This window comes from Myxocyprinus asiaticus, chromosome 50, assembly GCF_019703515.2.
Source record: "Myxocyprinus asiaticus isolate MX2 ecotype Aquarium Trade chromosome 50, UBuf_Myxa_2, whole genome shotgun sequence".
NCBI lineage: Eukaryota > Metazoa > Chordata > Actinopteri > Cypriniformes > Catostomidae > Myxocyprinus > Myxocyprinus asiaticus.
The window spans coordinates 19,281,269-19,297,195 of NC_059393.1; the positions used below are offsets into that span (position 1 = coordinate 19,281,269).

Sequence of the window (15,927 nt, forward strand, 5' to 3'; positions counted from 1 at the left end):
TCAGGTAGCTAGCTATAAACATGCCGATTTGGGCTAAATTGTTCAGCAAGATTCTCTACAAACTGTTATTTCGCCATGACAGTAGTTGACCTAAAAGAGAAAACTGGCCGAAGAAAAAGTGAGCTTATGCTAATGCCCGCTATGGCGCCACTTATGAGAATGCAGCACAAACTTGTGTCTCATTATGAATTGTGGTCTTTCAGAATGCAGTGATGCATGATATCGAGCTTGAGCTGAGTGCACGTACTTGCGTAATTCGTATCCAAGAATCCAACATGTTAAAAAAAATTAGAAGGAGCCGGACTCTCCAATCATGTTTTGACCTTCACAGAAAGACATTTAAACCGTTCCGTTTACAACATGAAACACTGGTAATCCACAGTTCTCAGTTGTTTATCTCGTTTGTGCTACGCAGCTCATAGAAGAGGAGTCAAAGGTACTTCAAGCTGGACGCCTAGGAATTTAGATTCTCTTAGACACATTGTTAGCTTTGCACAAATCTTGTGAGTTCACATGAAAGCACTACTTCTTAATCATCATCCTTCAGGCAGCTTCAAACTGATAAAATACATTTGTCAGTACTGCTATGCTCCATGTGCATTCATATCAAAACGGTCCTTACACCCTCCATTAAAACACCTGTCATTTCAACTGAATTATTATACTTACAGTTCCAAAACGTGGTCATTGGGGAAATAATTGTGATATGTGGCACATTATGGCCTGTAGAAATAAAATTTTATTGTAAGTTCCACTAATATTCCTGCATAAAAAAAAAATGCTTAAAACCAGCCTAAATTAGTTCAAACCTTAGCTACTTTCAGGTAGTCTTAGCTCGTTTCTTAGTCTGGCCAAGCTGAAAAATGCCCAAAACTCCTGAAAAATAAGCCAGCATTCAAGACCAACTAGGCTGGGAGACCAGCAAACCAGCATTGTCTGGTTGAAGATGTTTTTTGTGGAGTTTTATATTACTTTCACAAGCTAATTGGGCAAATAAGGCTAGTTTGATTTGTGAACTATATTTCCCAACACTTGGTAAATATTACCAGCTTATATATTCCCTTTCTACAGAGGCCAAAGTAATTCCTCCCTCCACTACCCCCGTTAGTACTCCAGTATGGACTCTAAAACAAAAGGTTTACTGAGGTGAAATACATGGGTGTGTGGGCTAAAGCTAATATTTCAAAGTGCCAATAAAAGGCTAAATTCATAGGAATCCATTAAACAATCAGCTTCATTTATTGTCTCTATGTGAATTGGTCATTTTACCTGGCAAAGTTGAGAAAATGAGTCTGACTCAATAAGTCACTTTATCAAATGTACTGTATTTCCCAGAATAAGTGGGATCTTTTGGACAAGGCTGATTTCTCAGACTCATGAGAGCCTAGTTTTGGACTACACATTTCATCTTTCTTGTGCTTTATTTTATGCTTTATTTAAATGTAAATTTTTATTTGGCACATGCTTTTAAGGAAATGTTGTGGGCCAAAAAGAACTTTGAATCAACCACATGAGCACCAAAGCTCAATGTGCTGGAATTTGTGCTCTGATCTCCAGGCCACGGCCCCAACAGGGCTATATGGTTTAAACAGCAATTGTTCCCTGAAGTTTATTTCTAGTCTACAACAAGCTGAATAAGACGACATCATGTTGTTTCAATTATGCACTAATTTTGTTTTCATACATGAATACACAAAAAGAAAGTTTTTCAGGCCAGTGAACTGTGCTCTTAAAACCCCTGATGTACCATTACAAAGGCAAATGAAAGTGATGCCAAATTTCAGTCCTGTTGGGAGGTCTGGATTAGCCAAGGCTTAAACAAAGTGCTCTGTAAATGAACTGTTGTTTTTTTGTCAGGTTGGGACTGCTCTCAACAAACACTGTACACAACGAGGACTTTTCCTAGCATTGCTAACCCAAGTGCATCTTTAAAAACACCACCAAACGCTTTGAAAGACATTTAAACCGAAGAGTGTTAAACAAGATTCTTAGAAGATTTACCTCAGGAGGCACATCTGCCAACAACAAAGGTTTCATGGGCATTGTGGGGGATAACAAGGAATGACTTTGAGTCCCTATTAATTATGAAATAGAATGGAACACTGTTGTGCTTTTGGAAACTGATTACGATAGTGTTTTTTAGGTTTGCTTCGTTCCTTAGGGAGAAAGAACACAAAAAGTCTACTTTAGCCAATGAAACACTGCTGAAGTCATGCCTAGTATACTAAAGTTCAGATTCAGGAGATTTTGCTAAGTATTATTGTATTGCTGCACCGCAAAAAACAATTGTAAATAAAAAAATTATAATAATTATATATATATATATATATATATATATATATATATATATATATATATATATAATTTTTTTTTTCTTAACTGAAATTTTTTGTTTTGTTTTCCAGTAAAAATTTCTAAATATTCTCAAAACAAGATATATTTACTTAATGGCATAGTGGTCTAAGACATTAGGTCTTGTTTTCAGAGAAATCTGACACAATGTAGTAAATTTATGCTTAAAACAAGACAATAAAATCTGCCAGTGGGGTAAGAAAAATAAATGTGTTTTCCCTTTGAATTAAGTTTATTTTTCTTACCCCATTAGCAATAGTTTTTTCTTGTTTTAAAGCATAAACCTCACTAAATTAAGTTATATCAAAATATCTAATGCTGTTTTGCTTGTCAAGTAAATATATCTTGTTTTAAGAATGTTTAGATATTTTTTACTGGAAAACAAGATAAAAATACAAATTATGAAAATGTTTTTTTTTTTTTTTTATGTTTCAGTGTGCATGTCTGCAATAGTCTAAATTAAAATACAAGCCTGTGCATAACTTTTGTGTCTTTGGTCTAAATAATTGCGTTTGCATGTTTTGGAACATAAGCACAAACGCTTTTAACTATACACAATTTAATGCATTTATACGTTCCAACACTTTAGGGTATTAAAAGAGACATTATTTAATGACAAACAAATTGCATCGATCTCATCTTTGGACATAAATTAAACAGAACTAAACCTTTACTCTCAACATGCAGCGAAAAGGTCTCGGTGCTAAACTTCTTTGCCCCTATAGTCAAATCACTTGCAGACATTTTAAGTTACATAACACAAAATTTGGTCTCATATGCAAGTGATTTACTTGCATTGTAGAGTGTTGCTGCTTAGAGGAAAAGAGCGATCTTGGGATTTTAAGAATCGATCTCAGGATAGTGAATATTAAATGAAGATTAATCAGAAATCAGTATTTTTCCCCAGCCCTAGTACTGAAGATTGTTGCTGCCATAGCAACACAATAACGCATGTTCAGCAACACCGCATGCTTGAAATGCATTGGCTATGCATTCGCATCTGCGTTTGCGTTCTTGTGAAGAGTCTATTTCTGGCCTTAAGTTGCATTCAAACTAGGGCTGCACAATTAATCGAAAAACTAATTGCGATTACGGCTCTCACGATTATGTAATCGTGAAAACTGACGATTACAGCATTCAATTTCAGTCTACTCCTGTTGCGTTAATGGTTGAGTTTCTAACCAATCCCAGACATGTGTGTTGAGCAATGAAACGGCAATGGCCAACCAGAGACACAGTGAGTCTACAGTACAGTCACATCAGTAATGACAACCAATCCTTATGTTAAAGTTTTGAAAAGTCTGACATCCAGATACTTGCTTTACAGTATATTTTATCTTAGTTTGCGACGGCACATGAAAATTAGTGCTAAAGAAACATCACCTGACACTCGAAAAGAAGCTGTAGAACGAAGGGGAGCAATTTTGAATTATTTTCAATTCGTTAAATGTCGCCCCGTTTTATTTATCATAGGTAAACAATCCGCAAGCGAGCAACGCGACAAAACTAAAACGATCCCTGACCGTTATAATAAAGGTATAGACAGGGTCTAAGTAAGTGATTTATTGTGTTGTTTAAACAGCTATATTTATTATGAGAGCATTTGTGAGTGCAGAACAGGAGAGTTTGAATATTGTTGTGTTAAAAAAAAAAAAAAAATAAAAAAAATAACAGTTGTATTGATGTATTTATCAAGCTACATAAGCATAGAAAAAGTCTTGAACTATCGCCATTGTTATCGCATCTGCTCAAATAAATACCTATTTAACCCAAAACTGCTGTTGGTAGATTTAAATTTTAGCACACAAAAATCGCAAACAGGCTGATCTTACTTTCCAAAGTGCAACCACTGTGACAGATTTGAGGCCAAATGATTTAATGATGATCTTATGTGAACAAGATCACAATACTGGATTTTAAATGCAGTAAGGAAGTTCAATCTAAATCGGCTGTTCAGTTTGACTATTGAATATGTCAAAAATAATTATTTACTGTATGTGGACCAATAATTAAAGCAGTAAAGACACATATTGCATGTATGATGGTAGTTTTTGAGTTTCGCTGAGTCGTTGCATCACATCACTGGTAATTTGCCTAAACTTAGCAAACTCTGCTCAACTTTGTTGCTAACGAGCGCTTATCTCATTGAAAATTAATGACTATACATTTTGTGTGTATGCGCCCCTTTATTATTCTAGTAAGTAAATATTACAGCCCGCTAAAAATGTAAAGTTCTTATGCTCCAGCAAGTGCATAATCATTTATTTTCTAATTTTCTATTGTGTGCATGTGGTGAGTGTGTCATGCGAGTTAAGTCCTTGGTGGGAGGAGAAACCCTGCAGAAACTAATCAGAGCAAAACCTAATTATTATAGTGTACACACACATATACATACACTTTCTCTCATTTATCATTTAACATGTTCAGACTGCAACAGAATCATATTTTACATTACACACCAAATGTGGCCTGAAATTGAATAAAACCTGAAGGGTGGGAAGTGTGGGTATATTTGTGTAAGGTTGTGTGTATTTGGTTACTGGGTGGTGTAGTTTCCAAGTCACATGTCATGCATCATACAAACATGAAGATATTTTTTTCTGCCACTTAACTGGGCAACCAGAATTTGAATATGGAATCGGAATAAGAGATATGGAATATTTGATTTGGAATAATGGACTTAAGGAACCAAAATCATTAAGTGGAACTGGAATTAAAACTAGAATTATTGAATTCTATACAATTGCCACCTCTAGTCAAGAACAATTAAAGCAGAGAGATAGAGCATTATTGGGATATCCAAACATTTCAGGTACTAAGGTCCCTAGTAAGCAAGCAAAGTCAAAAACACATTGTGCTTGCAGTCCAGCATTAATGAAACTGAAGAAGCTTTGACACTTATCTCTCAGTCATTTGAAAGGAATCAAACACCTGACTGGCCAAATTCCAGACCAGCAAGGGCCAATCAGATTTCTTCCCATCTCCTTTAAGATATCAGACAACCTGCTATCTCAAGTGCATGTGTTGTGCGATGCTTCTGAATTTCAGTCGTATATTCCTTCTCAGATGCCGATACTTTAAACGCCCTTTTGGCTAGCTTACAAATGTGAGAGTGTAGGCCTATATGATAGTGACTGGATTCTTCAATTAAACGAAATAATTTTGAAATTGCCTGAGTTGAGCGCTCATGAAAATTTAATCATGTCAGACTTTCAGCTAAAATTTGTTTGCTATGACTTGAACACTTTAGAGTATTAAATGCAGCTTAAACAAGCCAACACACTTGGCCTCATTATACATTCATTAAATAGCACAAGCCTTTATAAACTAAATTAACTGATGTCAAAGCATGAGAATTAGATGTGTTTTCCCTTTTGAAAAGGGGAAGAAGCCAATCTATTAGATTAAAACATTTCTTAATACCATTTAAGACACTGGTGCATTAACAGGATTATCTGGTTGAATCTCAAGGCTGATTTATACTTCTGCGTCACTCACATACAGTTGAAGTAAGACGTTTACATACACTTAGGTTGAAGTCATTAAAACTTAGGACATCGTTTAGGACATCTACTTTGTGCATGTCATGAGTCATTTTTCCAACAATTGTTTACAGCAGATTGTTTCACTTTTTATTGACTATATCACAATTCCTGTGGGTCAGAAGTTTACATACACTAAGTTAACTTTGCCTTTAAGCAGCTTGGAAAATTCCAGAAAATTATGTCAAGTCTTTAGGCAAATAGCCAATTAGCTTCTAATTGGAGTCAATTGGAGATGTACCTGTGGATGTATTTTAAGGCCTACCTTCAAACTGCATCTTTGTGCATCTTTGCTTGACATCATGGGAAAATCAAAAGAAATCAGCCAAGACCTCAGAAAAAAAAAAATTGTGGACCTCCACAAGTCTGGTTCATCCTTGGGAGCAACTTCCAAATGCCTGAAGGTACCACGTTCATCTGTACAAACAAGAGTACGCAAGTATAAACACCATGGGACCACGCAGCCATCATACCGCTCAAGAAGGAGACGTATTCTGTCTCTTAGAGATGAACGTAGTTTGGTGCAAAAAGTGCAAATCAATCCCAGAACAACAGCAAAGGACCTTGTGAAGATGCTGGAGGAAACAGGTAGACAAGTATCTATATCCACAGTAAAATGAGTCCTATATCAACATAACCTGAAAGGCTGCTCAGCAAGGAAGAAGCCACTGCTCCAAAACTGCCATAAAAAAGCCAGACTACAGTTTGCAAGTGCACATGGGGACAAATATATTACTTTTTGGAGAAATGTCCTCTGGTCTGATTAAACCAAAATGTAACTGTTTAGCCATAATGACCATCATTATGTTTGGAAGAAAAAGGTTGAGGCTTGCAAGCCAAAGAACACCATCCCAACCATGAAGCATGGGGGTGGCAGCATCATGTTGTGGGGGTGCTTTGCTGCAGGAGGGACTGGTAAACTTCACAAAATAGATGGCATCACGAGGAAGGAAAATTATGTGGATATATTGAAGCAAAATCTCAAGACATCAGCAAGGAAGTTAAAGCTCGGTCGCAAATGGGACTTCCAAATGGACAATGACCCCAAGCATACCTCCAAATTGTGGCAAAATGGCTTTAGGACAACAAAGTCAAGGTATTGGTCTGGCCATCACAAAGCCCTGACCTCAATCCGATAGAAAATTTGTGGGCAGAACTGAAAAAGCGTGTGTGAGAAAGAAGGCCTAAAAACCAGTTCTGTCTGGAGGAATGGGCCAAAATTCCAGCAACTTATTGTGAGAAGCTTGTGGAAGGCTACCCAAAACGTTTGACCCAAGTTAAACAATTTAAAGGCAATTCTACCAAATACTAACAAAGTGTATGTAAACTTCTGACCCACTGGGAATGTGATGAAAGAAATAAAAGCTGAAATAAATCATTCTATCTACTACTATTCTGACATTTCACATTCTTAAAATAAAGTAGTGATCCTAACTGACCTAAGACAGGGAATGTTTTCTACGATTAAATGTCAGGAATTGTGAAAAACTGAGTTTAAATGTATTTGGCTAAGGTTTATGTAAACTTCTGACTTCAACTGTACCTGATAAAAGAGCGCAGTTTATTAATTGTAAACAGATGTGTCTCTTGTCGCGTTTTCGCTTGTTCATATAAAACAGAATTTAAAAGCAGCAGATGCTAACAAAAAATGAAACACCTACGCCGTAGGTTCGACGCAGAAGTATAAATTGGCCTTCACAAAACCTGTCAAGAACATGTCCAGGTCATGAATTTTTAAATTGCATTTTGCATAAAGAAAATAAAGCATGTATTTTTATTATAACTGTAAGAAAAAAACTATTATATATAATTTAAATTTATGCCTTTTGTTGTTGCACCTTTAATTTATGCTGATTTAATAATGATAATGAAAAAAACACTGTATGACAAAGAAACTAAGAAGTAAAACTCAACAGGTTTTAAAGTTCAAACATTACAAGTTTAAAAAAATTCAAAGAAAGAAAGAAAGAAAAGCAAAAAGAAAAAGTAAATTGGCCAAGAACATTTGAAAGAAAGTCTGAAAAAAAAAAAAGAAAGTTGGAAAAAAGTTTAAAAGAAAGTTCATTTGATAAGAAGAAAGTTCGAACGAAAGTTAAAAATAAAGTTAGTTTGATAGAAACTCGAAAGAATTTTCGAAAGTAAAAAGTTCAAAAGAATGTTCACTGGACAGGAAGAAAGTTTGTATGCAAGTTAGTTTGATAGAAAGTTCGAAAGAAAGAAAGACTGAAAGAAAGTTAGAAAGAACGTTTATTTGATAGGAAATTTGAAAGAAAGTTCGAAAGAGAGTTCGTAAGATGGTTTGATAAAAAGGTTTGAAAGTTAGTTTGATAGAAAGTTCGAAAGAAAGTTTATTTGATAGGAAGAAAGTTTGAAAGAAAGTTTATTTGATAGGAAGAAAGTTTGAAAGAAAGTTTAAAAGAAAGATAGTTTGATAGAAAGTTTTAAAGAGAGTTCATAAGATGGTTTGATAGAAATTTAAAAACAAAGTTTGAAAGAAATAAGTTTAAAAGAAAGATAGTTAGAAAGTCTGAAAGAGTTTGTTAGACAGTCGGAAAAACATAAATTTTAAAAGAACTACGTTTAAAAGAAAGTTTGTTTAATAGAAAGTTTGAAAGTCTGAAAGAAATATGTTTAAAAGAAAAAAAAATAATTGCTGCCATTTGGAAAGGGTCAGAGACAGGACGTAACAATACTATGACAGGAAGTGCACAAGAGAGACTGAGAGAGCAAATGAGAAACAAAGAGGCAGAGTCTGGTAGACAGCAAGAGAAGAAAAGAGAAAAAGAGAGGAAAGAAAGAGAGGAAATGCTTGGCTGATGAGTAGCTACTGCCCCTTTCCTTGTCCTCTTGCTGTTGTTATGTGTATCTGAAGCCCTCCAGCTGCAAATCGGCTGCCATAGATTGGAATTGAATATCATTCCTCAGCTGATAGTACACAAACAGCACAAGAATCCCAGTCATAACCCTGAGCTTCCTTTAGGGCAAATACAGGAGACAGTAAAGAATGCATGCTATCTAAACATGGCATGCACATAACAGTCAGCTGAATCAATAATTAAAGTGAATCTATGGTGGAGATGGTGATATATGCTTTTATTTGACATAAAATAAACTCATAAAGATGTCTAGTTTATATACTGTATATGGAAGAATCTCACAAAAACATGTACATGTCACTGTTCTCCCCACAATCAAAAGAAAAGAACTAAGAAATTGTGTTTTGCATAAAGAAAATAACGTAAATAATGGTAATAATTAGAATTTTGGGGGGAAAATGTGCTTAATTATAATGAAAATAATGTCACAACACCAATCACAAAACAATCTTAATGGGTAGTTTATATATAAACACATCTGTGGCTGATGAATCACAGTGGATCCGAAGGTGAGACAATAGGCTTAAATTTGAGCCCTAGACTGACGTTCGTCTCATGTTTGAGTCCTGAAAACAAACCGCCTATGCCTTGGTCCTGATCCCAGTTAAAGACACCCACTGATACCATCAACAATACACTCCCTGTGTTTGACACACAGGCTAAGCAAAAGAGAGTATATAATTCTAGGTTATTCTCAGTAATACTTACCCTGAGCTGAACTGAAGCAAGAGGGTTTACTTAAACATAGTATCATGACCTGGGCTGTCTATAATAGACACACTGCAGCATTCATATTGCCATCCCAACACACAACTGCATGTTTTATTTTTTCAGATGTGTAGCCAATGGGAAGGTTAGGAGAATTTGGTGATGTTTGCTAAGTTTATGGATAAAGCCCAGTGCACACTATACGATTTTGCCCACGGTTTTGACGTCTGAGACCAATTCTAAGAATCGTAAAAGATTTCTTTCATCCAAAACACCACAATTCATAGTCTTAAATTGCTTAGTGTGACATGACCACTGACAGCCGATTCATTTCCTCTGCGCTGAATCTAAAGGCTGGGGTATAGTTAGTTTTTCCATGTGCAGTTCCGTCTCCAGCACCGTCAAGCGCTCAGCCATATCATAGTATACTCTTTTACTCATTCAGTGCATGCACCCTATTCAGCTGCTTTGTGATACTCTTTTAGTACAGTCCACGGCAAGTGCATGTGCACATGACGCACAAAGACGCAGACTGTCCACGTGTAAAAAACAAAACAATAATGGGCTGCACGCGGACAGTACATGCATACTGTGCTTATGACGAAATTTGCCCCATGGCTAAAGCCGTGGCGGAAAACCGAAGTATACTTAAGCCTTAATTAAAAAGACAGTCATACACATCTGGGATGGCATCAGGGTGAGAGAATACTGAGAGAATTTTAATTTTTGGGTGAACTAATCCTTTAATAGCTCGGGTATATGTTTTTCTGCTTGCTGCTCTGTCTCGTGCATGGTCAAACATTTAGCCTTTCAAAGTATATTCTTTTGACTGAAAGACCTAACGGATGCTTCTATTACTGTTTTGCGCACTATGAGTGGTTTGCAATACACTTTAGTATAGTAAACAGCATGCGTTGATGATGCACAAAGATGAGGACTGTCCATGTGTCAAGACAAACCGGGCCACACGCGGACAGCATGCGCATACCGCACTAATGACGAAATTTGCCCCATGGGTAAAACCGAAGTATACTTCGGCCTTAATGGCTTGGGTATACTCTGTTTTTCTGCTTACCGCTCCATCTAGCGCATGGTCTAGTGCTCAGCCTTTCAAAGTATAGTCTTTTGACTGAAAGACCTTATGGATGTGTTCTATGACTGCTTTGTGCATTACGACTGCTTTGCAATCCTCTTTAGAACAGTAAACGGCATGTGTTGATGACGTGCAAAGATGAGGACTGTCCATGTGTCAAGAAAAACTCTTTTAGTATGGTCCATGGCAAGAGCACGTGCTGACGGCGCGCAAAAACAACTACTGTTCACGTGTCAAGAAAAATTGGGCTGTACGCGAATTTGATGAAATTTGTGTCATGGGTAAAACCGTGATGGAAAACCGAAGTAGCCTACACTTCCGCCTTAATCGCTCTGGTATACTTCGTTTTTCTGCATGCCTCTTTGTCTCGTGCACGGTCGAGCACACAGCCTTTCTCTAGGCTACTGTAAATTATAATCTTTTGCCCGAAAAAGACCTTATGGAAAAGTTTTATGACTGCTTCATGCACTACAACTGCTTTGCGATACTCTTCCATATCGTCAATGGCAGGCATATGCACCAACGACACTCACAGCCGAGGACTGTACACGTGTCTAGACAACTGGTGTGCATGCAAACAGTCTGGGTGGACTGTCCTGATTACGAAATCTGTTCGTACTATCAAAATGACACAGCCAAGATATAATCTAGAACTCTGACTTTTTTTCTTTTTCATGCAAACCATTGCGAACATTAGCGCAAGTCAAGGCTTGATTGGGGTTGCGCGGTACCGTTGCAATTTCGTGTGTAAATGATAATGTCAAAACGTAACACGAATGGTCGCCCAAAATCCTAAAATGTTTATCGTACTGTCCGACATGGAAAAATAAAAATACATTTTGCACAGGCTGCCTTGGCTTTGATTCAAGACCTTTCCAGGGTAATATCCAGAGGTGTATAATATAAATACATTACTGTACTTAAGTACAGTTTTTTAATATTTCTACTGTAGTCAAGTATAAATATTTCTGTTGACTTTCACTTATGATACACCACAAGAATGTTTTTTTATACGTTTACTCCGATTCATTTTTCCAGACCCTTTTGTTATTTTTGCAAATGAACATTACTAAATAATGTGAGGAAATGAAGACAGTTTTCATTTTAAGTCCTGCTTGCCATAGGATAAACTCAGCAAAAAGCCTCTCTTTACTTACAGTGTAATCTCCACTGATTGACACATCTCTGAAACATGAAATCCTCGTAAAACGATCTGGCATTTTATGCCCTGTTTTTTTTTGTTTTTTTTTTTTACAGTCTACTGCCATCTGACTCGAGGGGGATTTTGACACATTGCTGTTCTAAGCTGAACTAGTATGACTTTATATATAGTGGACATGACACAAATAATAAATAGCGTGATTATTTGCTGATGGGCACTCCAGTGAAAAGAAGGCTCCAGGTTTGATACGTTAAACTTTATAGTCAGCATCTGTGACATGATGTCGGTTACCACAGGAAATAATTTCAACTCATGCCTCAATTTGTAAAAAACAAACAGATGTTGCGTTTACAGTAATGCACCTACAACAGAAGTCTATAGGGCAAGCTATTAGGAGGGTTTAAATGCAGAAAAGTTCAGGTCTTATTTTGTTAAAAGAATATTCCGAGTTCAGTACAAGTTCAACTCAACTGACAGCATTTGTGGCATAATACTGATTACCACAAAAAATCATTTTGACTTGTTTTGGGTTACAGTGAGGCACTAACATTGGAAGTAAATGGGGCCAATACATAAACATTAAAATATTTACTGTTTCGAAATTATGGCCACAAGACGTAAACAATATGCATGTTAACATGATTTCTGTGTATCAAATCGATTACTAACTTTTCTGTGTAGCTACATCCAATTTTGCAGCTTCGACGCAATGACGACGTAACGCCTTAAACCCCATAATCCCGCAAAAACGATGATTTAAACAACTTTACATCTCACATTTTACACACATTATAACAACATAATTAATGTACCAGTAAAATTATAAGCTTCACAATTCTGCCTTTAAACCCTCCAAAAATTGACCCCATTCACTTTCATTGTAAGTGCCTCGATTTTTGCTTTTTTTTAAAGAAAGGTCTCCTAAGCAACCAAATTGGCCCGGTTGCTAGGGAGGGTAAAGTCACATGGGGTAACCTCCTCGTGATCGCTATAATGTGGTTGCTCTTGGTGGGGCGCGTGGATGCCGCGGAGAATGGCGTGAAGCCTCCACACGTCTCTTTTCACATGTCTCCGCGGTAAAGCGCTCAACAAGCCACGTGAAAAGATGTGCGGATTGATGGTCTCAGACGTGGAGGCAACTGAGATTCGTCCTCCGCCAACCGGATTGAGGCGAGTCACTGCGCCACCACGAGGATTTAGAGCGCATTGGGAATTGGGCATTCCAAATTGGGGAGAAAAGTGGACAAAAAAAAATAAAGATAAGGACGAGTCGGAATTTGATTTTCAGCATTATGACACAAATACTGTCTATGATCTTAACTTGTATTGAACCCAGAATATTCCTTTAAAGCCATACAATTTATTCTACATTTTTGGTGAAATATTCTATTGTATACTTTCGAAAGAAAGAACATTTTAACATTTACTCTGGTTCAATGCCTTGCCCCATAGACTTCCAGTCGAAGTGCATTGCTGTACACATGCATTTAGTTTGTTTTTACATATCGAGGAATGAGTTCAAATTTAACAAGTACTTTTTCTGAGGTTATTGACAGCTGTTGACAGAATTTAAATTCGAAAGTTCCTCGAAGTCAAGGCTTCGCAATTTATTTAATGTTTTACACAACACAATCTTTTTGGCAATGTAAACAAGCGTATAACAGCACACCTTATGATGACAAACTTGTTATAGGGGTCTAACATAGCTGTGTGATACAAAACAAGCCCACAATACAAAACATGCCCACAATACACACTTACGCAACCTTACCGATCTAAAGTAACAGCAGCCATTTGTTCACAGAGCCATGAATATTTCATATCGCACGTAACATGAAAATAAATTGTTAATATAAGAGGGGAGCTGTGGTCTTGTAGACGAGCGAGACTGAGTTATGCCACAGGTCAGTCCTGTTCCATTCAAAGTCCGAAAGGAATGTTATAAGGGGAGGGAGGAAGAGGAAAGAGAGGATAGATGCCGGGGAATGGGAGCAGAGAGGGAGGAGGGGGGAAATGTATAGGATGTCCTCACCACCAGGGTGGCCGTGTGATTGTCAATTCCTGATAACCACGGCAACAAATAACAAATTCCCAAGTGAGAATGGGTATTTCCATACAAAACTTTACCATGGTTAAAGTGTACAACACAATACCATAGTTAGCCCACTACTACTGTTATTTTTGCTTGGTAACTTGAAAATGAATGAATGGATTTAACACAATGATAGAAAGATTCAGAAAGCTGCTTACACTGTTTGAAGGAGATCCCATTTTTAGACTTAAGAGAACTAACATAGTATGGGCACACTGTATTTTGGCAGAAACTATGGTATATTTATGCTGGTTTCAAATTGGTTTGGAGTGTGACTGACCATTTTCACCTACATAAATTAAGTATTTAAAGACAAATCACTGTAATACATAAAAAAATACTGATATTTTATGTAGTATCAGTACAGTACCACAGGCATAAACACACTGAAGATTATACAAAGTTAGAGAAAAGAGGCAAATGACAGAGAGAGAGAGAGAGAATGTCTAATCTCAAGTATGAAAACGAAAGCTGTCATTATTCATGACCCAAATGCATCATAAGCAACAGTTTACCCAAATATGAAAATGTAGTCATCATTTCTTCACTCTCTTTTTACCATGCAAGTTTAAGCCATTTTATTCAAACACATTTAATGTGTGATTATCAATGCACACCGCGAACAGACGAGAATATTGTTTTTATTTATTTTTTTATTTACTCGCAACTTAAGTTATACGCTCGTGAATAAATAAATACGCGTTACGCACGAAACGTGTGTATTCGCATTGAGCGGCAGCGCTGATATACCGTAACGTTACACGAACATTTCTAAGGTTTACAGAAATATGACCAAAATCCTTTTAAATGCTTCCATGAGGATTAAAAGAAACTAAAGCCTAGCGTCGGTATAAACTCACCTCTGTATTCCTGATATTTAATCCAAGCAGCGCGCAGTTGTAGTGTTGTCGATTCCACTTTGGGTTCTTTTGTGGCTCTTTGGCTCATCGCATCGGGGCGGTGCCGGAGCGCCGGTGAGGTCACAGAGGGGGCGGGGTTGAATTACGGGTGGGCGGAGACTGGAATCCGGTTGTTCACCATCTGTCACCGCAGGCAGCGGGAGAAAAATCACTTTTCCTCTGGCTTCTAGAGTTTGCTTAATCAATTATTAATTTCGATGAGTGATGATGCGGCTGGTATTCATACATGCATCTCAAGTTTTCCTCTCTTTCATACTTCTTTCCTGTCGGTTTCTATTGCAGTACTCTATCTATCTATCTATCTATCTATCTATCTATCTATCTATCTATCTATCTATCTATCTATCTATCTGTCTGTCTGTCTGTCTGTCTGTCTATCTATGCATGTTATTAGTTAGTCTATTTATCTGTCTGTCTGTCTATCTATTGTATTATTTTGACTGTCTGTCTGTCTGTCTATCTATCTATGTATGTTATTAGTTAGTCTATCGGTCTGTCTGTCTGTCTATGTATGTTATTAGTCTATTTATCGGTCTGTCTGTCTGTCTGTCTGTCGTATTATTTAGTCTGTCTGTCTATGTATGTTATTAGTCTATTTATCGGTCTGTCTGTCTGTCTATCTATCGTATTATTTAGTCTGTCTGTCTGTCCGTTTATCTATGCATGTTATTAGTTAGTCTATTTATCGGTCTGTCTGTCTGTCTGTCTGTCGTATTATTTAGTCTGTCTGTCTGTCTGTCTGTCTATGTATGTTATTAGTCTATTTATCGGTCTGTCTGTCTGTCTGTCTGTCTGTCATATTAATTAGTCTGTCTGTCTGTCTGTCTGTCTATGTATGTTATTTGTTAGCCCGTTTATCGGTCTGTCTGTCTGTCTGTCTGTCTGTCTGTCTGTCTATCTATCATATTATTTAGTCTGTCTGTCTGTCTGTTTATCTATGCATGTAATTAGTTAGTCTATCGGTCTGTCTGTCTGTCTGTCTATCAATCTTATTATTTAGTCTGTCTGGTTGTCTATCTATTGTATTATTTAGTCTGTCTGTCTATCTATCGATAATATCATTTATTCTGTCTGTCTGTCTGTCTATGTATACATGTTATTAGTTAGTCTATTTATCAGTCTGTCTGTCTGTCTATCGATCATATTATTTAGTCTGTCTGTCTGTTTGTCTGTCTGTCTATT

The 15,927-nt window shown here is 36.9% G+C and overlaps 1 protein-coding gene across 4 annotated transcripts in view; it reads right to left on the reverse strand.

The window, feature by feature from the left end:
* Window positions 1–14,786, reverse strand: part of LOC127438765 (SH3 domain-binding protein 4-A-like) — a 46,824-nt gene extending 32,038 nt beyond the window's left edge. For 2 of the 4 annotated variants that reach the window (XM_051694602.1, XM_051694606.1), the window contains exon 1: window positions 14,686–14,767. The gene's annotated coding sequence lies outside the window, so the exon portion shown is untranslated. Of the gene's footprint in view, window positions 1–6,159; window positions 6,312–13,504; window positions 13,630–14,685 lie in introns of those variants that run through there. The other 2 variants (XM_051694603.1, XM_051694605.1) reach the window with 2 other exon arrangements.
* Between the last annotated feature and the right edge of the window lie 1,141 nt (window positions 14,787–15,927).